Source organism: Cynocephalus volans, chromosome 1 (genome assembly GCF_027409185.1).
Source record: "Cynocephalus volans isolate mCynVol1 chromosome 1, mCynVol1.pri, whole genome shotgun sequence".
In the NCBI taxonomy this organism is placed as follows: domain Eukaryota; kingdom Metazoa; phylum Chordata; class Mammalia; order Dermoptera; family Cynocephalidae; genus Cynocephalus; species Cynocephalus volans.
This window is the reverse complement of record NC_084460.1, coordinates 7,370,109-7,393,085: the sequence shown is the minus strand read 5'-3', so window position 1 is coordinate 7,393,085 and position 22,977 is coordinate 7,370,109. Positions and strand designations below refer to the sequence as shown.

Below are 22,977 nucleotides of genomic sequence, written 5' to 3'. Positions count from 1 at the left end.
ATCTATGGGGGTTTTTTGTAAGTGATTCGTTTGCTTCATTCATGTCTTGACTGCTTTAGTTCTGGAAGTCAGATAAGACATGGTCCTCGCTACCAGGAACTCACAAATCTGAGGAGGCAGTCATGTAATGGTTACTAGGGAATAATCAAACTTTGTAGGTGCCAGGTCAGCATGGGATGTGGTAAAGTTAGCTATCTGTCTTTGGTAGCAATCCATCTTTTTTTTTTAAACCAGTATGGGATTGAAGTAGATGGGGGGAAGCTAGACTTTGGCATTTTGCAATTAAAATAATGTCCCTGGAGGATTGACAGGAGGACTCTACAACAGAAGAGTTAGGGAGTATTTCTTTGGTCTACTTAATGGTCACTATGTAAGGAAGCAGAGGGCCATAAATGCAGAAGATTTACCCTTTAACCAGATGCCATTGGTGGCTTGCCACGTGACTTGGGACAAGTTATTTCACCTCTCCTGTCTCTTCTTCCTCATCTATCAAGAGGAGGCATTAGCATCTGCCTTCCATACTCAGAATTGTGTGAGGAGAAGAGGCATAGTCTATGTGAAAGTACTTTGAGAAGGGTGGGGTGCTACCTGCATACATGGTAGGGTTGGGGATACATGGACAGATGTCACTCCACCCTTCTAGAGGAAGGTGACATTAAGAATCTGCCTCAGAGGAAACCTACGAAAGGATTCAGGACTGAACATGTGCTGTTCCCTCAGACCTCTGCTTCAAATTACCTGCTCAGAAAAGCTTCCATGACCCACTCGTCTTTGGGCCTCTCTTATTATTCTGTCACTGTAACCTGTGCATTTCCTTCCTAGCAACCATATTTTGCAGTTAAATCCTTGTTCACCTGCTTGTTTATTTATATTCTCCACTAGACAGTAAGTTCCCTAAGGACAGCCACTATGTTTTCATTCGCCAGTGTAAATGTAATGCCAAGCACAGGGCCTGACATTTGCTGAGTGTGGTGAAAGATGGCAAGACAAGTTGGTCTTCTGCCTGGAAAACTGATGCTTTGGGGATGCTCAGGTGTACACCTCAGTGGTATGTTCTTGTGCAAGGGACGCCAAGGAGCATCTACATCTGAGAATGGCATAGCGCCATCAGAGTGCAGGTTCTGAGTGCCACCGGCTGGATTTGTGACTCCTCTTTGTCCTTCCCCCACATGGCCCTTTCTGCCCATTTAGAGACCCTAAACTCACCTTGCATTCAGGGTTCTTCAAAGGGGGAAATTCAGGCTGGACTACAGAACTTGGTTCCAGGGAGTTGGTAGCTTGCCAGGCAGGGAGCATGTATCCTATTTGCTATTTGTAAAGCACACAACCCTGGCTCTGGTCAGAAGCCACAGCCATGGGGCTCCCAGCTGTCTGCCAGATCTGTGCCAAGTAGTAAGTACTGTGTTGGGTTCTTCCTTAGTATGTGAGGCACAGTGTTGATTCTGTTCATGTATGCTGCTGGCCATCCCTCAGATTGCTGTTCTCTCAGAACACTTGTTTTTGTTTGCCTTTTTTTCTTAATGGGAGCATAACATGTTCCATAAAGTGCACAGATCTTGAGTGTACAACTCAAATTTTTGTATTTGTAAACATCTGTGTGTCCAACAGGATTCAGTCAGGGGAGCTGATCCACTGAAATTTTAGGGATAAGGGACTTATTAAAGGTATTAGACCTTAAACAATTGTGGGAGGAGTTAGGGAAGTAGACATCCAGATGGGGAGGTCAGGAGGTCAGAGAGCAGCTGTTAGCCGGTCCACCTGAAGCACTGGTGTGGGTGGACAAGTAAGAGCTTACAGGGAAAGCTTAGAAGCCACACATGTGTGTTGCTGGAGCGAGGCCACCAAAGGGCGCTCCTGGAGAGCTATGTGCACAGCCGTTGCTATGGGAGGCTACTGTACAGTGGGTCCACAGCCAAGGTCTGGTGGGGGCCTGGGCTGTTGTTGGTCACCAGGGTCAGCCACGAGGGAGAAGAGCTGGATGCAGTGTAGAGGAGAACGAGGACAAGCTGAAACCTGCCAAGCAGCGACATCTCTGTCCATCATGTTTGACTGTGAAGAACTTCAGAGAGTAATGCCACTGCTTTCAATTCTGCCTTCCATATTTTATGAAAGTTCTCCTTATGTCTCGTTCTAACTCAGAACTCTAACTGGGGATGCTCGGTTACCAGCTTAACCAAGGTGAAGCAGCACTACCATCCAGATCAGGATTCCAAAGCCCCCCCACCTCCACCCTGCCCTGCCCAGGTAACCCCTGTCCTGACTGACTTCTGTACCGTAGATCTGAGTTGTTTGTTCTTGATGCTCATATGATGGAGTCATGCAGTGTGTGCTTTTTGTGTGTCTGCCGCCTTTTGCTGTACACTAATCTTTGAGTTTCATCTGTGTTGCTGTATGTTGCAGTAGTTCATTCCTTCTTACTGCCGCAAAGGACTCTGTTGTGTGACTGTCGCTGCAACCTAGTTATCATGTTGTTGGTGGTCATTTGGATAGTTTCCTATTTTGGAGTATTATGAATAAGGCTCTTGTGAACATTCTTGTACTTGTCTTTTAACACAGACATTCATTTTTGTCGGACTTATCCTGAAGGATAGCATTGCTGAGTTTTAGTGTAGATGTATGTTTAGCTTCAAGAACCATCTCTGGTTTTCCAAAGTGGTTGTACCAGTTTACATGGTCAGTGTCTGAGCACTCCAGTTGTTCCTATCATTGCCCACTCCAGGTGTCATCAGTCTTTAATTTTAGTCATTCTGGAGGGTGTGTTATATTAGGTCACTGTGGTTTTAATCAACATTTTCTTGATGAGTAATATATCAAGCACCTGTTCATAGTTTTTGGCAATTGGAATGTCCTTTTTTATGACGTGCCTGGTCAAATCTTTTGCACGTTTTTCATTTGGTGTGTTTTTTCCTTATTGGTTTGTACACATTTTTTTATGTTTACTGAAAATGAGAATTTTCTCGGTGACATGTAGACATTAGGTTTTAAAGAGTGTGTTCCTTCTGAAGCAGAGAACAGACGGGGCTTTAGGCATGTTTGTAGAGGGAAGCATTTGAAAAAAATGTGGTTATTTATTGCTCCTTTCTCAGGTTTAATTCTGTGTAGGATTGGAAGTTAACAACCCAACTTACACTTGGTTTTAAAAACAAAATATTGGGCCCACAAGTATTTCTACTGCTTTTTAAAAACACAACTTATCAAAAGAAGTTCTAAGAGTGCTAGTCATTTGTTGCATCAGGGTGGTACTGTAGTATGGAAAGCTGCATGTATAAATACCTTTCTCAGAGTTCTAGTTATTCATTGCATCAGGACAGTATCATTTCAGTAAACAAATGTGTCCACCAAAGTATTGTGCGTGTACTACATTCTATTAAGTCTCATTTATAAAAGGTGTTTCTTAAATGCTACTTGCACATGTGAGTCAGAGAGTCTTATTTCAGTGAATGAATGTGTTCACCACACTGGGTGTATGTGACACTCTGTGACAACATATGTATAGCAGATGTTTCTGACAGTGCTAATTATTCCTTGCATTGGGGTAGCGTTATTGCAAGTGGATGAGTATGTTCACCGTACTATGTGGCATGTAATAAACTATGTAAAGACATGTTAAAAAAAAAAAACCCACAGTTTATCTTGAGTACTGAAAGTATGCACATATAAACCAGAACTTTAATTCATTCCATAAGGATCTGAACGTGTGTTGTGGGTCTGGTGTTCTGCTAAATTCTGGAATAGAAACCTGACTGAGAGAAACCTGGGCGCTCTAGGAGCCCAGAGTGTAGTAGGAGGTGCTTGGGCAGCAGAGGAGAGATCTGTCTGTACCCAGGAAGAAGGAAAGAGCAAAGTCGTTCGGGGAAGGGCTCAGAGAAGATGTGACACTAAGGCCCTCACCAGCAAGTGGGTTCCTATTCATCATCTACTTTAGTTCAGAGATTTAAGGAGGTTGAGGGATGAGCAGAGGTTCAGAGATGTGTGTGCACAGGTAGGGGAAGTGTGGCTGACACTAGGCTGGGAAAACAAGATGTGCAGGAAAGAGCATAGTGTGTTCCTGGAGCAGCAGGCAGACATGGGTGGCTGGAGCAAGCGGTGCATGCCGGGCATGGAGGCGAGGGGGTACAGGGGAGCAGGGTTTGCCCTCCTATCACAGGCTGGCGGCCAAGGAGTTCAGCCTGTCAGTGTAGTGCTGTCTTTCAAAGTGTATAGACAGGGCAGTGACTTACCTGCGTTTACTCAGAAAGGCTGCTTTGGAAGAAATACAGTACATGATCTGCAGCTTCAGACTTGAGGAGGGCTGCTTGTGCACACCTGTTCATGGCCTCAGCATTCACTAGGGCCAAAAGGCAGAAGCAGCCCAGCTGTCCGTGGAAGATGATGGATGCAGGGCAGTGTGTACTGCAGTGTGGTGTTACCCAGCCCTAAAAGGAGTGAAGTTGTGATACGTGTTACAGTGCAGGTGAACCTTGATAACACTGCACTAAGTGAAATAGGCCAGACCCAAAAGGACAAATGTTATGTGCTTCCATTTACATGAGGTATCTAGAATAGGCAAACTCATAGAGACAGAAAGTCAGATAGAGATGACCAGGGACTAGAGGGAAATGAGGAGTTATTGTTCAGTGGGTACGGAGTTTTTGTTGTACATGATGAAAAAATTCTGGAAATACGAGGATACTTTTAAAAGTTCATGGAAAAATCTAATTAAAAGATAATACGAATCATCCCATGAATGTTTGAAGTACCTTCATAGATAGCAGTGATGGTTATACAACATTGTGAACGGACTTATGCCATTGAATTAATTGTACACCTTTTTAGTAAAGTGGTTAAAATGGCAACTTTTATGTTATATATATCTTACCACAAGAAAAGAGACAAACAAACCACAAGTACCTAGAGGAAAAGTCTACATTTAGGACACTGTTGCAAGAGTCCAGGTAGAGATAAGGAAGTTCAAGAAAGGAGGGAATAAAAGGAGAGAAATTTAGGAAGAACAAATGGAAATGTATCCTGTGCTGTCCTGCTTCCCACAAAGCATGGCACAGTGCTGTCCCCGCTACACCCTGCCCCAGCAGTGGGAAGCAAGGGAGGTGTGGAGGCGACACCCGGAATTCTGCGTGGGTGGATGGCAGTTTCATGAGGATTGCATTCAGGAGAAGGGCTGCAGTTGGAAGAGAAGGTAAAGAGTTCAGTTTGTGGTAACCTCACTTGGTGTCTCCGTGTTCTGATGGAGATGTCCAGGAGAGAGTTACAAAGATGGTGCTAGAATGAAGTAAAAATAAAGAGGGTCAAGGACAGAACTCTGGGTGCCCTCATCATTTAAGAGTGTGGCATGAGAAGTCAGAGCAGTTGTATTACCCTTTGTCCTTTACCCAGTTGGCTTTTGGTTGCTCTTAATGGATTTGTGCTTTTCCTTTGGGGCATTCCTTTTCCAAGCCAGGCTCTCCACAGGAAGGTGCAGATGTCCCGGAGTGCTGAAGGTGAGTATGGTGCATGGGCTCAGGGAAGGGTATTCATTCCTAAGCAGTTTGGTTGTATATTGGGAAGTTGTAGACCTTTGGTCTTCCAAACATTTCTAAAGTTTTGGTTCCACTATCCCTTCATTGCTTCTTTCACTTACATTCTGCATAGAAAAATAGAGAGCTTTGGCCAAGATCAATCCCAAGACATGTTTAAAACACTGCAGTCCCATGGGTACTATCAAGTAAGATGTCCGTCTTTTATGTTTTAAAGGCCAAAGCACTTTTTCATAAATTTTATTTGATATCTTTGATCAGTGATTTAGAAAATTATTGGGTTTGGGATTCATAACCCTTTGCTTTACGCTGGGATTTTGAAAGCATACAGCTGTCAGGAGGAGGGGACGATGGCTATCTCGGGGTTTAACTGAAATATGTTTGATTCCCTGGCTCTCGTACTGAGAATCTATCACGGGAAAAAGAGGTTTGTGCAATAGTACTACTCAGACATTGCTGGAGGAGGGGTGCCGGGAAAACATAAGCAGAGTAAGGGATTCTTCATTTTAGTTTGGGAAGTACTATTCTTAGCAATAGTCACTTAAAAAAAATTGTTTAGTTTTCCAGGTCTCCAAGCCAAACCCAGTTGAGTTCCTGTCATACAGAAGCAGGACGCCTGTGACTCCCCTTTCTTTCACCTGCTCTGAGTTCCCTTCATGGTGCTGAATTGGCACCAAAAAAAAACAGATACTAACATCCTCCTTCACATCCATCAGCCTTGCAAACCAGACTAGACTGTATCATCTTCAGGTTTGGGGAGTTATTAAAAATCCCCTCTAAGATGATGGAAATGTTCTAAGGTTAGATTGTGGTGATGGTTACACAACTTGGCAGATTTACTAAAAATCACTGATTTGTACACTTAAAACAGGTGGCTCTCATTGTATGTAAGTTATACCTCAGTAATGTTGTTTAGACACACGTCCCCTCCAGTCCAAAGCACACACCATTTCTCCCACCCAGTGATGCTCTCTCTTGGCAGCCAGAAGCCCTGCTGTAAGTCTTTATGGCTTCTTGGCCAAGTCCTGCAGAGGTTCGGATGTCAGGAATTTGGCACAGCCTGTGGCTTTCACCTGGCTCCTCTCCCCCTGCTCTGCCCAGAGTGTCCAGCACCTAGCCTGGTTGGAACATTTACCAGGAATAAGCTGCCCATTTCTGTTTCTGGTGAGAGGGTGTAAAAGGAGAAGATTGGGTTCTCCAGGACCCAGAGGCCAGTGGTCCAGTTTGTGGTTTATGCGGATCCCGTGACTCTTATTTCCTCCTTGCTGTGTGGCCAATTTTATTGCTATGTTGACTCCCAGGTTATAGGGTGTTGGCAGGGAATTTTTGTGAAACTAAAATCTCAGTTTGGCCTTTCTCAACAGTTCTGTTTGAAGTAGGAGGGGAGGTTGCAACCTGTGGTTAAGTAATGACTTCAGTTGTCTGTATACTCTCTGCTTCTTTATCCTCTTTCTGCTGCTTTCTTCCCAAAGTAATTTAGGTGATTGGAAATGAGGCAACATATTTTTCCTGCCTTCATCCCAAATTCCTCTCTACCCAGCTGGACTGACTGCAGTGTTACAAAGCAAGTCTGCCTCGCCATTTGAGTGTTACTGACTTTCTCTTCAGGAGCCATGACCTTCCAGGAAGGCGCAGATCCTAATCAGGGACTACCCAGATACGCCTCAGGGAGCCCCGCTGTGGCCCCTTCCTTGTGCTTCTCTCACCCTAAATGGACAACAAGTTAATAAACTAATCACCACGCAAACACCTTTTCTCCTTTTTTATAATTCTGTGGCATTACACATTGTGGTCCAGATAAACCTTTCATTTATCTTTCTCCTTCTTTCCTGGCACCTGCTATGCTTAGTACCAGTTTTTCTACTAGCATCTGTACTAAATGCAAGTTAAACATGAATTCCTCTACCTCCTAACTAGAGCCAGACAGGTAATAGGTAGACAGACATGGGCATAATTCCAGAGCACATGATAAGTGTTGAAAAGGAGGAACACACCAAGGAGGGGGACACAGAGGTAAAAGTTATTAGCTTTGCCTGGGGTCGGGGTAACTGGGGTCGTTTCAGTGAAGTCTGGGATGATGAGTAGGCATCTCAAGTGGGCAAGGGAGGAGGGGCATACGAGTCCACAGGGAACCACATGAGCAAAAGCGAGGAGGCTCATGAGAGCCTGGTGTGTCCCAGAGACTGCAGGTGTGACCACCGAAAATGGTTTGTGTTGGGAAGTGTAGGAAATGAGGCTGGTGCTAGGTCTTGGGGGGCCTTTGAAACTTGCTGAGGATTGGGATTGTTTCCTGAAGTCAGTGGAGGGCTGAAATGAAGTTGATGACATCTGCTGTTAAAGAAGAACACGCTGGTACTGTGTGGAGAATGTATTGGAGGGGAGTTAAGATTAAAGGGCTATTGTGATAGTCCAAGCTAGAAATCTTGGGTTATTCCACCAAGATAATGGTGGGGAGATGAACTTTGTCAAGTAGAGTCCTAGAAGGTTAGAATCAACAGATTGGATTGCGAGGGAGGGACAAAGAAGGGTCTGAGATGACCCCAGGATTCCATTGAGGTCGATGGGTGGTGGTGGCACGTGACTGGGGGGGGGTGTGAATTGGGGGAGGGAAACAGGAGTGTTTAGTTAGGAACTTCCTTGGTTTGAGGTACCCGTGGGATGTCTAGATGGAGGTGTTTAGTAGCATTTGGATCTCAAGAGCGAGTTCGGAAACATAAAAACTTAGGGGTCATCCAATTTTATGAAAGAGCGGTAGGTGGAAGAATTGGAGCCACCTGCGAGAGCTGAAATGCGATGAGAGTTGCAGGAGGAGAAGCAGGAGACGGGGCCTCAGAGCTGGGGGAGCGCAGAGTCATAGGAAGAGCTGCAGAAGGGGCCGAGTGGGACGAGGATTGGAGCGTGTGAGCCTTTCTCAGTGGGAAGGTCATTATCAGCATCAGGGGGGCGATGGGACAGAAGCCAGCCTGGGGAGGGAGGAGGCGAAGGTGGACAAGGGCTGTCGGGTGACATGGCGGACGTAAGCAAGAGGGAGAGGCCAGCAGCGAGCAGGGCTCTGGGTCAGGGCTCTGCGCGTGTCTGCGCGTTGCTTTTCAGATGAGAGACGCTGGCGTGGTGGGAGGCTGAGGGAGAGGAAACCAGTAGTGAGGAAGATGTTTAATACGTAGGACAGACCGACAGTGGTGATGGTCGCACAAGACGTGAATGTACGTACTTATGGCTTTGAACGGTACACTTAGAAGTGGTTAAAAAGGGGAAAAGGACACGATGTCAGATGGGGCCAGATTCAGAGGAGAAGAGAGGGAGGAGAGGTTTGGTGTGGGGGCAGGAGGGCAGGAAGCTGGGTCCTCCGTGCCTCTCTCTCCTCCCCCATGTGAGAGGTGAGGTCATGTGAGAGGTGAGGTCATTTGAGAGTGGAATGAGGGGGACGGGGCACGGTATGTGAGATACAGAGCCAGCTTCGAAACAGCAAGAGGGGGTTCTGTAAAGGATTGCTGGGCAGAATTGAGGTCCCACCTGTTGGAGGTGATGGTGGAGGTGTAGCCGCATCAGTCCACACTGCTGTTAGTTTTTTTTCCTCCAGCACTGCAGAAAAGTTGTTGACGTCCCCTTCCCATTCCACTTCTGAAGCTGGTGTTTCAGGTGTCTAGCTTTCTGTGTCATTTGCCTCCCCCTCCACCTAGTCTCTGGACAACATTATCAGAAGCTGGTGAATAGTGAAACGCACGGTGACCCTCTAGGTTCTCTGTCATCCTGCCTTCGGTGAAGAAGCGCTGCCTGTTGAGACACCCTGGGCTCATGACAGCTTCGTGGTTTTCTGATGCAGATTTTAAAAACACACTACTTGGAATCAGAAATATCATGGGTCCTTCACTTAACTCTCTGAGAAAGTGGACTGGGGGCTGTCGTGTAGCATTTCATGACCCTGATACCACAACTCTTTTCTAGGAATCAGTTTCTCTTCATAGGAGACAGTTACTCTCAAACCATTTGGCTGTTGAGACAGAGTTGCCTGCAGGTCCCAGCTCCTGTCCCGCTCTCCTCTCCTGCTGGCAAGAACAGGTCCTAAGTGGGCTGTGGGGGTCTGCTGGGCAGGTCCTGTGCAGGTAATGGTCATGGAGAAAGGGAAGGTCTCCAGAGGACCAGAGGAGCATCTTTCCCCTTGGGCAGAAACCATCTGGGTTCCCCTTGTAGGATTCCTGGATCTCTGTGACTCCTCCCAACCTGCTGGCACGTGCCTGGAAGCACAAAACCCATTTTCTTTTAATATGACTTCTGTCTCATATGTAACAGAATTCTGCCTGGATCCCAGATGTCTGGGCAGGCTGGAGAACTTTGCTTACCTATGCATTCAGTCATTTGAGTGGTAGTTATTGTGCACCTGCTGTGGGCCTGAAACTGAGAAATAGTGATACATTAGTGAAGAAAATGGCAAGAATCCTTACCCCCCCCCCCCGTACAGCTTACATTTTAGAGGGGGAGACAGACAATAAATAACATTTGTAAGTATATCGACTTGTGGTAAGTACTTTGGAGAAACCAGGGAAGGAAGATAAGCAGTTTTAAACAGTGTGGCCAAGGAAGCCCACTCTTGAGAAGCTGGCATTAGAAGGCTCAGGCAGTGGGAGGCAGAGGTTTTTTCCTATGTTTGCTGCCATATTCTAGAGCCTGGAAAAGTGCTTGGCAAATAATAGATGCCAGTAATATATTTTGAAAGAGTGAGTGGATCTGGGGAAGAGTATTTTTAGGCAAAGGGAGCAGCAGTCACAAAGGTTGAGATGAGATGGTGTCTGGAGTGTGTGAGGAGCAGCGAGGTGGTGGGTGTGGCCGGGGTGGGGGCTGTAGGAGAAGAGTGGGAGGGGACGGTGTGTGGGGGTGCAGGTCTCGCGGGGGTTCTCTGAGACCTTTTTAGGGGTCTACGGGGTCAAAACTATTTTCATAATAATACTAGGATACAGTTATTTGCCTTTTGCACTCTTGTTTGTTCATGAGTGTAGTGGAGTTTTCTGGAGCCTGCATGACATATGATGTGTAGCTGGAATAAAGAAGCAGATAGGAGACTCCAGGTGTCTTCTTAAGCCAGACACTAAAGAGACTTCAAAAATGTAAAACAGTGTCACTCTTCTTGCCAAATTTCTGTTTTGGGAAATTTTTTTAAAAATAAAATATGTTAATTATGTTACTACATAATGGATTGTTATTTTAAAGTGATTTAACAAATATTGAAGATTTTTTTTCTCAGTTTTAATTTCACATATAGTAAATATTGACAGCTCTTTGGGTCCTCAATAATTTTTTTTTGACACATTATTTTATTTTTAAATTTATTTTTTATTAGCATATTCCTTGTTACAAATCATACTTATTCTTTATGCCCCTTATCCAATCTCTCCCCTTCTTCCTCCTCCTCCTTTCCCTTCCTCCCTCCCCTCCTCTAATAACCATAGATTTGTTCTCCCATCTGATAGATTAACTGTTCCTCTGTTGGTTTGTTGCCTAGGTGACCTGTCCAGTACAGAGACAGGTGTGATCAAGTCCTCCCCTATGATCATAACTCACATGCTTCTTCTTTTACTCTGGAGTGTGCTTTGTGGGAGAGAGGATCTCTTCTTTTTTTTTTTTCTTTTGGTCTCTGCTGGTGCCTCTCCTTGTGTCAATGCAGTTGAGAGTCTGGCATGCCGTCTGCACGGTGGCTGTGACTGCTGCTATCTTAGAGACTACCCACTTTTGCAGCAGCCATGGCAACTGCGGTGGCTATGGTGGGCTACCTATGTGAAAATGGTGTTTTTGGTGTGTTCTTTACCAGGTTGCAGCTGGATTTGGCTTCTATTGGCTCCGTGCCTCAGGATCTCAGCTGGGCTCTGGGGCAGTGGTGGCAGCTTGCCTAGTTGTGGCTGGTTTCAGCTTCCCCTGGCAGGGCTCCGGGGTCGTGGCATCAGCTTGCCTTGTTGCAGCCAGGTTTGGCTTCCCCTGGCTCCACACCTCAGGACCCCAGTGGGGCCCCAGGGTGGTGGCAGCAGCAGGCCTAGTTGTGGCTGGGTTCAGCTTCCTCCGGCTCCATGCCTCATTCTGAGATGTTGTTGCAGAGCAATTGAGCTGGAGAACGTAAGGAGAAGGGAAGTGGGAGGGAAACAAGGTGGGAAGAGGGTGAAGGAGGAGGGGCGTGATCAAGGACTGTGGGTGGCCCCCTCCTCATTCTGGCAGGGGAGACCAGGGGGCTTCCAGTGGTGGCTCGGTCATTGCTGGGCTGGATGCAGATGTCGGGGGTGTGGGTGAAGCCTTTGGCACCCCACTGCCCCAGCTCGGGAGCCCAGGGCACTTCCTGCTGCAGATTAGTGGTTGTTACCGGCTGGTGGCGGATGTCTGGGGTGCACAGCTGAGGCCATCAGTCCCCCACCACCCTGGCTTGGGAGCCTGGGGCACTTCCTGCAGGAGCTAGGTGGTTGTCACTGGGATGATTGTGGATATTGGGGGGCCATGGCCAAGGCCCTTAGCCCTCCCCCGCTCCAGCTTGGGAGCCCAGGGGGCTTCCAGTCATTCTAGGTTTTACAGGTGTTTGTTGGTGGTGTCAGACCTTTACTAGTTAATATCAAACTTTTTCTCTGGCCTGGGGGTATTTTGTTTTTTCTTTCAGTTCTGTGTTGGTTTATTTGCTACCCCCACAACTTAAACTCTGCACTGGAACTAATCTGATGTCCTTTGCTTACTTCTAAAATGAAGGAACTTCCTGTGTGGACCCAGCACTTGAGCCCTGTGGTTGAGCTAAATTGCTGCTTTGCTGCTGACTCCCTGGGGAAGGCTTTTTGTGCAGCTCAGATTTTAGCTGTTGACCTCATAAGCACTTCTGGGTCTCATGAGGTCTGAGACACCTGGGTTGTGTCGAAACTCTGGTCTGGGCCTGAGTCTTTTCAGCAAACTGAACCCCTGCAGTTCTGTACTCCTGACCAGTCTCCACTGAGTGGTCCTATGCTGACTGGAGGGTAGATCAGCTGTCCATGCTGTGCCCCAGTGTTTTCCCAGTGGGACCATCTCCCCTACCACCTGCACTCCAGACACTTCCCATGGGATGGGCCATGTACTGGTCCTTTGCAATGACTTGCTGGCCTCTGAGTGGCTCCTTTTTTCAGTTGTCTGTGGCCCCTCATTCCTATGTGGGTCCGTGGGAACCCTGTTAGTGGTCTTGCTGGCCTGGGGCCACCAAGGTCCTCTTCTCCCTTGCCACCTCCAAGCAACTTCATCCAAAGGGTACAGTTGTGGCTTTTGCCAGCTCTTGCTCCGTGTGCTCACCAGGGCCACCCTTGAAGTGTCCGGGGTTCAAAATGGTAGGAGCAAACCTTTCTTTCTCTCATCGTGGCTTCTCCTACCTTCATGCACTCTGTAGGTCTCTCCTCTTCTCCGAGCTCTAGTGGCCCCAGTTTGGCTATCGTTGCTTTTTAATAGTTGGCTAATTTTTAAATGTATAAAGAAGTCCTGAGACCAAGGTTTATGAAACACTGTTACAGGGTCTTGTAGGCTGTTATGGAAATGTTTGCTTTTGTGGTGATTGAGTTGGGAGAACATGGCTGAGTCAAACAAGAGGAAGCTTAGTGAATGAAGATAGTTAAAAAGACCTGATTAGTCTTGAACGCAAAGCACATAGAAGTAGGGTGTGGGGACATCCTTTAGAAGACTTTGGAGTTGCACTGTACCGTATGTGTCAGCAGCTCAGGGCACATTCTAGTTAAGATATTTTTCTTTTAGTTGGGGCTTACATTCTACTGGGGGATAGACAGTAAGCAAATAAATTATATATATTATGTCAGGTGGTAACAAATGCCAGAGAAAAACAAAGCAAGGTTAGGGGATAAAGAACAGAAGAGAGCAGGGCACTCTTTCGTGTGGTGGTCGGGAAAGGCTCTTCCAATGAGGTGGTGGTTGATCAGAGGCCTGGAGAACGTGAGCAAGTGGCCACATGGCTGTCTGGGGAAGAGCGCCAGCAGAAGGACCGGGCAGGAGGAGGTCCTGGGCTGGAGCTGCTGGGGGCGTGTGACAGACAGGAAGGCCAGCCCGGCTGGAGCCTAAGGAGACTGGCAGGACATGATGGGTGGAGTGTGGGCGGATGGCTCCTGTGACTCGCGTTTTATGTGATGCTCTGGCCGCTTGGTGGAAGATGCTCGGGTGCAGGGGCTGGGAATTGGTGACTGGGGGCAGGAAGAGGCTATTGCAGTAGTGCAGGTGAGAGCCGAGGCAGAGGAGAGATGGTGGGAACAGTTGGATTGGGGCTGTATTTGAAGACTGAACAGATAGAATTTCCTCACAAATTGTCTATGGGATGTGAGAGAAGTGAGGATAATTACAAATTTTTTGGGTTGAGCAGCTGGGTACATGGCAGTTCTGTGCTGAGATGCAGAATACATGGCAGTTCTGTGCTGAGATGCAGAATACTAAGAAAGAAGCAGGCTGGGGTGAGAGTGGGAATCAAGAGTCTGGTTTTGTATGTGTTAAGTTTGGGATGCCTGTTGAATGTCCAAGTAGAAATGTCAAAAAAGCAATTGGTTATACAAGTTCAGGAGAAAGGAAATACATATTTGGGTGCCATTGGCTGCCTGTACCATAGAGATAGTACTTGAAGCCATGGGACTGGAGGGAATCATCTAGGGCAGTTTTTCAAAGTGGGTTATGTCTCATTAGTGGGTCATGAAATCAACACAGTGAGATTAGCGATTTTAAAATGAAATATAATAGAAAACATTAAGAATATTTTAGTAGTAATGGCCATTGTAAAAATGTTTGCTTTAATGCTGAGATGGAGATTTTGTCCCGTGAAACTTTTTAAAAAGTGCACTTATATAAATACGTAGAGAGAACTGTATGCTAGGTCACAGTATAAAACATGTTTTAATTTAGGTCACAGTTAAAAAGTTTGAAAGCCATTGATGTAGGGAGAGAATGTAGATTGAGAAGAGACCTAAAGACTGAGTGATTCCAGGGCCGTTTCAACACACAAGGGTTGGAGACATGTACAGGACCAGCAAAGGACTGAGGGAAGTGCCTAGACAGGCAACAGGAGGACCAAGAGGGTTGTGTCCTGGAAACCAAGAAGAGGGGATCAGCTGTGACTGTGCTGCAGACAGGTTGAGGACAACTAGGACCAGGAGTTGGTTGTTGACAGCATGGAAATTATTCATGACCTTACTGAACATTTCCATGGAGTGGTAGGGAAGCCATGACCACAAGCACAGACAGTTCTTTCAGGGAATTTTACTGTTAAGGGGAGTCGTGTAAGTTAGTTAGAGGGGACAGGAACTGACTTTTATGCTGAGAGGTCTTACGCTGACAGTGGAAGTAGTTCAGGTTGGGGTGGGAGGATCGATGCAGAAGAAAGGGACCAGTGCAGGAAGCAGTGTGGTTGAGCAGGAGAGAAGATGGTGTGGGGACACAGGTGGTTGCTTCAGGCGGAAAAGTGGAGACTGCCGCTCATTGTTACAGAGGGAAGGAAGACGGGCAGACGCTGACTGATGACAGGAGCTTGTGGAGGAGTGTTGAGAAGGTGAAGAAACTGAGCACCGTGGCCAAGGAAAAATGGTTGAAGGAACGTGTAGATGGCAAATATCTGGAAGGCTGTCATGTGAAAGAGGAACTGATTTTGTTCTGGATACTTCCAAGATTAAATTTTGGAGCACTGGGAGAAAAACTGGGCAGAATGATTTTATTGTCCTATGTAGAAATTGAATTCTTGAGAAATTAACATTCAAGCTGCTCAAAGGTTGCAAAGAGTGCTTCATGAGGTAGAAGGTTGCCTGCACTGGAGCTGTTTGCATGTCATAGGCAATTGGAAGAGTCAGGTGGGATGGCCGGTGGGACTAGGTGATCTTTCAGATGTTGCATAGCCTTGACCCATGTGTGTTTTGTGGTTCTATGGCAATGATAGTAGGCAGACTAGGCAACTGAGAAACCCCAGGTTCTGTTCCAGGTTAATCTCTTATCAGTTGCATGTTGGGCAAGCATCATAAAGCTTTAGCTGCGGGTTCTGTCCCTGGGAGAGGGAGGTAATTAAGATGTTATAGAGTGCTTTTGTGGTACCTTGCATGTTTTCTGAAAGTTCTACAATCATGTTTGTTGGGTATTTATATCCCTTTGGACTGCTGGAGCCTCAGTGTTCTGCAGTTGCCCTGCACAGCCTGCCAGCCAGCCAGTGTCCTGAGTCTGCATAAGTGTGCAGGAAAACCTCATTGAGTGTCTGCCGTGTGCCTGGAACTGGGTACAAAGTACTGAGCAAAGTAGACTGGAGCCCAGCCCTTGTGGAGAACAGCTTTTGCTTGGAATTCGCCTTTGGTTGTGTTGTACCACATCCTCACTGAGGCTTTTTCCTCAGTCAGATGCCCTCTCATCACTCCGAGAGCCTGGATCATAGCTATGCTCTCAGACCAATGGGACAGGAGGGTGTTGGTCTTTTGGTCTCTTTGTATAACTCCACTCTGTGCTGTTGGTAGTGGTCAGGGTGAGGTTCACCTCCTGTCCTGCCCCGAGCTCCTATGATGTATGGAGTAGCATCAGGTGGTTAGAAAATGCTTTGTAACGGACTCCTGAAAGGTGTTGCTGACGGCTGGGGTGCTAGTCTGCTGAAGAATGCAGACAATAAGTGCTGCGTTACTACTATTTTAGTTGCTTAGCATTTCAAGCAGCCAGTAGGAAAAAATTCTGCGAAACCAGACTGCCCTTGCCTCCATTTATGAAAGGGCTCCATTTCAAAGGAGCAGTTGCAGTGATGAAGTGTGAGAAGAAAAAGAATCCTGTATTGTGTGTCTTTTCTAAATTGACTTGAAACTTCATCTCCAGTGATAGCTGGGCAGCCGCCTTCCTAGAGGTAGGGTCACTGTGCATACACACAGGTTTCTGCTCTCAGGCGAGCTTTTATCTCTCAGGCTATATTCTCAGGTGGTTTTCATAATGGCTAAGGACTTTTGGGGTTCTAAAGTAGACAGGTCTGGATCCAAAACATGGCTACACTGTTTTCTTTGTGTCCTTAAAACTTCTTTAAGCTGCAGTTTCCCCATCTGCAAAACAGAGGTAATAGACCCTACCTCATGGGGTCATGGTGAAGAAGCCATAAGGTGTGGATCTGGCACCTAGTAACTATTCAGTATCTGTATCATTATTGATGGAAGGCCTTGTATATCTTCCTTGTTTTAACATGAAAGTTTGGCAGGAACTTACTAAAACAGATCTTATTCCTTCAGCCTCCCACCCAGTGCTATTGTCCTACCGTCTAGAACAGATGGAATGCAGAGAAAAAGAGTGACGATAGAACAGAGGGAGCTTTGAAACATTTTTTTCAGAAAACAAAACTATCTGAGCTCTGTTGTTATATAGAGTAGCCATTTATTTAGACTGAGTATAACCTTTGTTGCTGGGATTTATTTATAAACTGCTAGATAATAACAGTACTGCCATTGCTTGGGCCTTGCTATGTGCCTGGCACTGCTGAACATTTTACATTTATTACCTTAATTCCTACAAAACCCTGTGATTCGGTGGGTATTATTTTCATTTCACAGATGAGGAAACTGTAAGATGCCAGGCCTTAAGCATTATTCTTTTTGATGTCTTGTTTTGTGGGTTATTTGGGGCAGGCACTGGCATCAGCATCAGCATCAGCGTAGGGAAAGTGAAGGAAAATGGTCAGGGCCCCTCAGATGTTCAGAATTTTGCTGAGCATTTGATGTAAATATGCACATGCACCCAGGATGGCCCGAGAGGCCACTGCCACTGCTGTTTCTGCTGCTACTGCTGCTGTAAGCTGCTACTGCTGAGGACTGAGCTCGTGTCATCTGCCAATGGCTCCCGGGATCTTTCCCAATTATCTAGAGGGTGATCCTGCGTGTGAGGGGTCTGTGACCCAGTCTGTACAATGGGTTTGAAGGGTATGTGGGCCCTAGCCCTGACAATCTTAGTGTAACTAAAATAATGAAGCATTTTGGTTTTAGTTATGAATTGCCTAGCCATACAATTGGCATAGTCACATAACCCCAACCAGACAATTAGCGTAGTTATTGCTGTAGCAGTACAATCAGTGATTGTGTTTATTGGGTACTTGATTCTCATCTGGACATTTTAATGTGTTTGGGGCGATGGGACTGCAAAGAAGAGTGTCAGTTCCTGACTCATCTCACTTCTCAGCTGTGTAGGTATTCTTGGTTTTCATGAAGTAAAAATTGTTAACAAAGAGTAGAAAGAAAAAGTTAGAGAAGATACAATGACGTTAGAGACTTGGAAGAGAACCCAAAAGTCATCTGGTCCAGGCTCTTCTCAGACAGCTCTAGAGAGGGCCGATCCAAGAATAAAGTGGTCTGAGGATTCATAATAAAAGTGCTAACAGAACTGTGGCTTTCAGAGGTGGGGGGGGGGGGTTAGCACAAAATTGGCAAAGGGCCACAAAAAGTGATTACATTGTGTAATGTCAAATATGCTAATTGTCCTGATTGGAGTGTCACATATTGCACACAAGTATTGATATTCAATGCTGTACCCCACACATTTGTATAACTATGATTCAATAAATAATAATAAAGCTCTGGCAAATTCTAGAGAAATTCACCTTTTCATGAACCAAAAAAAAAAAAGTGCTAAATTCTTGCTAGTTACTCTTCTTAGAATATTACTACCTGCCCAGGACAACTGTTGCATTCTTAGATGCCAATTTGGGGTAGCACATTAGAAATCTTCTCTATAACGTGTATCTCCTTCACCTGCTTCAACAAGCAGACCCAGGCTAATGCTTTTCCACAGAACCGGCCCTGTAGGTGTGGAGCTCCTGGGCTCATTTTCCCCTCACCCACTCCACAGAAACAGAGTACATTTCTACTGCAGGTCAGGCTACAGCTACAAAGACCTGGTCCCTGCCCTAAGGAAACTGGCAGTTAGTAGAAGAGAGAGACATTGAATGTCCTTGCAGAATGACAGGTGCAGATGAGAAGTACTACTGTGTGAATAAAGAGCAGATCTGTAGAAGGGGGCAGGGGGACAGAGGTGAGGATGGGAACTGGTTTCATGTTTCCTCGATGAAAACTATGAAACATTACTGAAAGAAATTAAAACGTAAATAAATGAGAACACATTCATGTTCATGGATTGAAAGACTTAAGATGTCAGTATTACCCAAAACAACCTACAGAGTCAATGCAATTTCTGTCAAAATCCTAATGACATTTTCTTAAAATTCATACAGAATTGCAAGGGACCCAAAATAGCCAAAACGATTTTAAAAAAGAACTAAGCTGGAGGACTCACACATCCTGATAACAAAACTTACTACAAAACTACAGTAATCAAAACAGTGTGGTACTGGCATAAAGACAGGCATATGGATCAGTGGACTAGAATGGAGAGCCAAGAAGTAAACCCTCTCATATGTGGTCAAATGATTTTTGACAAGGTGCCAAGACCACTCAATTAGGAAAGGACAGTCTGTTCAGCAAATGGTGCTGGAAAAACTGGATACCCACAAGCAAAAGAATGAAATTGGATACCCCTATCTAACACCATATACAAAAATTAACTCAAAGTGGATCAAAGTCCTAAATGTAAGACCTAAAACTGTGAAACTCTTAGAAGAAAACTTAGAGCAACAGCTTCACAGCATTGGATTTGGCAGAGATTTCTTGGATATGACACCAAAGGCACAGGCAACAAAAGAAAAAATAGATTGGACTTGATGAAAATTTTAAAGTTTTGTGCATCAAAAGACACTATCAACAGAGTAAAAAGGCGACCCACAGAGTGGGAGAAAGTATTTGCAAATCATATATCTGATAAGGGACAAATATCCAGAATGTATAGAGAACTCCTAACACTCAACACTGACAACAACAACAAAAAACCCAAATGGCCCAATTAAAGAATGGAGAAAAGGCTTGAATACACATTTCTCCAAAGAAAACGTATGAATGGTCAGTAAGTACATGAAAAGATGCTGAACATCACTAAGCATTAGGGAAATGCAAATCAAAGCTGCAGTGAGATACCACCACACACTCATTAGGATGGCTACCATCAAAAAGTGACAGCAGCAACAAAATACTGACAAAGTGTTGGTGAGGATGTGGAGAATTGGAACCCTCATGCACTCCTGGTGGGAATGTAAAATGAATGGAGCAGCCACTGTGCACAACAGTTTGGAGGTTACTCAAAAATAGAACTACCTTGTGGTTCAGCAGTCCTGTCTGAGCATATGCCCAAAAGAATTGAAAGCAGTGTGTCAAAGAGATATTTGTACACCCATATTCAGGGCAGCATTATTTACAATAGCTAAAATGTGGAACCAACTCAAGTATTCATTGATGGATGGATGAGCACACACTGTAGCATACGATGGAATACCATTCAGCCTTAAAGAAGTGGAAGGCCTGGCCAGTTGGCTCAGTTTGTTAGAGCACAGCTTTATAAGACCATGTTTATAGGTTCGGATCCCTGTACTGGCCAGCTGCCAGAAGAAAAAAAAAAAAAGTAAATTCTGCAGTCTGTTACAACTGGGACGAAACTTGAGGACATTATGCTAAGTGAGATAAGCCAGTCACAAAATGGCAAATACTGTATGATTCCACTTATATGAGGTACTTACAGTAGTGAAAATCATAGGGACAGATGTAGAATGGTGGTTGCCAGGGGCTGGGGGGGAGGGGAGAACGGGGATTTATTGTTTAATGGGTAGGAGTTTCAGTTTTACAGGACAAAGAATTGTAGAGATGGATGACGGTGATGGTTGCACAACATTACAACTGTATTTAATAACGCTGCACTTTACACTTAAAAATGGTTAAGATAGGAAATTTTGTGTGTATTTTACCACAGTTCTTTTTAAAAATTGGGGGAAAAAAGGAATGCATGAGGAAGACTGCTTTCTTTATTGTATTCTGAGCTTGCTTCGTAGAACCTTATCTAAGAGCGGAGAGAGATAAGGAGCTGAGAAGCAGTAAGAGGCAGAGAGGAATCTCGTTCTCAGGCAGTTGGATTCAGTCAGCCCCTGCCCTCTGCGAGGGCCTTGATGCCCCTGTCCACAGGTGATAGCCTAGTTGCTTGAGTTGTAGGAAGACAGATCAAGAACTCAAGGCATTTTGGCAATTTTAGTCCTTATTTCTGAGGCAAAGCACAAGGAAATCTCGGTAATCATAAGAGCATTTTTCATCAAAGTTTCCCCCTAACAACATTCCAAAAGAAACATTCCTATACACCTACTTCCAAGATGTGCTTAGACGAGTCATGCCTCTGACTGAATGCACTAGGGAAAGGAGCATTTCAAAGATTCCTTTTTAAGATTCAGAGGTTTGCACATCTGCTGGTACATTAATGGTGTAGGGGCTAGGGAGAAAATTAACTAAGCTTGTCTCTGGCCCCATACTCTTGAAGCGTAGTTCTTATTTTGTTGTTTGGTTTCTCTCCTTTCTCTATTTTTAAATGTAATTCTCCTCCCCACCCCCTTCCTCAGACAACCACCTACTTATTCTAAGAGCTAGAGATTGAGTGTTCTCTTAACCAGCCATGAGTCAGTGACAACCTTTTACTATTGTTGTAAATAGAAACATAAGCTCTGTTCCTGCATGTACTCCATGGGCTGTCTCCCCAGCTCTGTCCTCCACAGCCAAGGAATGTGCAGAGCTGCTGAGTCAGCTGTCAGCTGCTGGGACAAAACACGCAGGATGTTGTCTACTGGCAGAAATTGCACAGATGCCCTGGAAACCTGGCCTTGCTTCCCTTCTCTTCCCTCCTAAGGCTCCTCATTTCCTTTCCCCCTTTCTTCTGTACCTTGGCTTTTCAGTCCCCAGGATTTCTGAGATTTTCCGGCCAGGTTTCCTGGTCTCCAGGTTCCTGTGATTATGAATGTTGATTTTCCCAGGATCCTGGGATGAACAGTACCCAGGGGTGGTCCAGGAGAGACTAAGAGGAGCGTGATGTGGCTTTGACCTTCAGGAATGAGTGAAGTGGGGGCAGTAACAGGATTGTCCCTTCTCCTGTCATTCTTCCCAGCTGTTCTCAGAGTGAATCAGAATGCCAGAAAGTCTCCTTGCAAAACGAGGCAGTCCCAGTCCAGCAGAGCTACAGAATAGTCCCGCAGCTCCATAGAGTTGTCTTCCTGCCACAGTCATTTGGCTTGCAAAGCAGGAAAAGTGAGGCAGCCCAAGGGAATTAATATTGTGTAGTCTTACCTTGGGTGCCTGTTGCATTGTTCCGGGAACCAATCGACCTCTGTTTATCTGTCATCATTAGTGTTCTACAGGTCAAATCCCTTTGACAGGGCACTGACTACTTGCCTGTCGCTTGGAAGCAGGCGCTCTGCAGCTCTCTGGGCGCTGTGGCTGAAACTTGTTAATTTGAAAGTGTTTTACACTAACAGAAGGATTGGGGGGAGTTGCTCACAATGGTCTTCGTCTGTGGTGGGATTCCATTTGGAAATCTTCTGTGGTAGTTAGCAGCTCTTTGGAAGTGATTGTTTATTTCAGACGAAGTGGCCTACAACCAACCAAGGGGCTGTTACAAGCTCACACAGCAGAACTCTTCTTTGGAAATAAGTGCCCAAGGCTCTCTTTTAGGGGACGTGTGAGCACAATGCAGGTGTTATAACAGGAAAAGCTTTTAGAAATATGTGTTGCAGAATTGTTAATTTGTTGGTTTCAGCAAGAACATCATGGCTGTGAAGACTCTGAATCCTGGCAAGGAGTGGAAGGTGGCTGCTATTAAGGAACAAAAAAAAATCATTTTCTGCCTTGACTTGAGTAGACATGGTTCAGACCAGGCGTATTCAAAGCTTGCCAGACACTGTGACTCTGGTGGAGTTAAGACTGATTGTGAACTCAGAAGGGTGTGTGGGGCCAGGATTGCACAATGCTGTCTGCTTACCAGCAAGCCCAATGAGCTGCAGAAACCCCCACAAAGCAGCAGGAGGCCGTGAAGGCCCCTGAGGCAGCAGGTACTCTGGGATTTTGTTTCTAGGCATTGGCTGTTACCTGTCACCCTTTCTTCTGTCTCTAGATAAGCACATCTAGTTTTTTATACCCCTACAAGCCATCTTTGGACTATCTACCATTTCTAAGATAAGCCTTGGCTTGTAAGAAAAAGAATGGACTGTTCTTAGGAACTTTAAAATATTTAAAAATACTTTTCTTGCTTCTTGCTTCTAACAAGAATAAACCTTTATTTAGAGGAAATTGAGGGTTCTAGTTAATTTCTTTTCTTGCTGGACTCTTGGCCATGTGGATATTAGGAAAAGCCGTGTTTATTAGCAGTGTAGTTTTTCATATCCAGAGCCAGGAGGGGTTGTTGAGTATATGATATATTTGAGGTGAGAGGCCAAGTCAGTGTGTTTCAGGTAGAGAAAGATCATCTTCGACTTGTTTTCCATGGTACATGCAGTGTTGTGTCTGTTGACATGGAAAACATAAGGGCAGTTCCTTGTATTTAGTTGTTACTTTCGCTCGTGAAACTTAAGACACAT

General features: G+C 45.4%; 1 protein-coding gene across 26 annotated transcripts in view; it reads left to right on the top strand.

Moving 5' to 3' along the window:
- The window catches only part of MICAL3 (microtubule associated monooxygenase, calponin and LIM domain containing 3), a 181,888-nt gene that overhangs the window by 51,719 nt on the left and 107,192 nt on the right, over positions 1-22,977 (top strand). Inside the window, exon 1 of one of the 26 annotated variants that reach the window (XM_063075455.1) lies at positions 11,596-11,615. The exons of the other annotated variants lie outside the window; for them this stretch is intronic. The gene's annotated coding sequence lies outside the window, so the exon portion shown is untranslated. Of the gene's footprint in view, positions 1-11,595; positions 11,616-22,977 lie in introns of those variants that run through there. 26 annotated transcript variants of the gene reach the window in all.